The following is a 1,238-nucleotide window of genomic DNA, read 5'->3' as shown; positions in this document are numbered from 1 at the left end:
AGTATCAAAACAACTATCTTATAATTCACGAACCAAACTTAAGATCACCATTTACTTTCGCATATATTCTAACCGGTTCCTCACAAGACCAGTTACACCAATTCCATACGCATGACACATTAGATCAGTCATCATATCACATAAGATCATCTTATAAATTCCTCATGGCTGTGGGTGGTTTCAAAGCACATATATAACAAAATCATGCAAGGGTTATCGGAACATGATATGCATATAAAGCAAGATCAAGAAATCAGATTATTAACCACGACAACTAACCCTATTCAGTCAATGCACAAGGGTTCACATATTATCACACGATTAATCAATCATATATGAAAATCACACCTTCAATATCACATATGAACAATACCATACAACGATGAATATTGCAGGCAAGAATCAAGAATTACTAACCAAAACCAGTCACACAATAACATTTTATAATTACTGAGTTCTATGCCCTAAAACATCATGGTTCTCATTCATCAAGCGACATACTCACATGATAACAGAACACAAATCACGCATACACCATGTATAACACAATTACATACACATATCATGCGTCAATCAATAATAGTTAACTATGATGAAACACCAACCCGACAAACGACACACGGCGACCCGTTAACACGCAAGGAAGGGTTGCGAGTAGGCTGGCTTTTCTTGATGTTGTCGTCGACCTCAAGGGGGGGGGGGGGTTTCGAGAGAGATGAGGCTACCGTCCAAGATTGAGAAAGATAGAGTTTGTTTTGGTAAGTTAGGGATTATTAAATATCAATACATAATTAGTATACGTATACAAAAAGGTTTAATGTTGGGCCAAGCTAATGAAAGGGGGATGGGTGGGCCGAAGGGCAATGGATAGCATGCATAAATAACCTGGGCTGGATCATTAATGTGTGGTGGCCCAAATATATTAACATGTAACGTTTAACAAAAGTTACGTATAACAGAGGTTCATACTTAATAAGGTTAACACACGTTTAGGTTTAAGCTCAAACTAATCTGAAATTGCATAAGGTCAATCTGAAATTCCGCCTAACGGTGTGGAAGTAAACCAACTCACTCTTCAGGAGGCAAGTCAGAAAATTCATGGATAAGTGGAAGACACTCGATCTTCCTTTCTTAAAGCGGCATATCGGTGACAAGAGTTAGTATGGCAGGGTAGCCCTTCCGTAGACACTTCCGGGCTTTCATGACTGTGACAATGCCAACAACGGCACCACCACGAT

Source organism: Helianthus annuus, chromosome 3 (genome assembly GCF_002127325.2).
Source record: "Helianthus annuus cultivar XRQ/B chromosome 3, HanXRQr2.0-SUNRISE, whole genome shotgun sequence".
NCBI classification, from domain to species: domain Eukaryota; kingdom Viridiplantae; phylum Streptophyta; class Magnoliopsida; order Asterales; family Asteraceae; genus Helianthus; species Helianthus annuus.
This window is presented reverse-complemented; position numbering follows the sequence as displayed.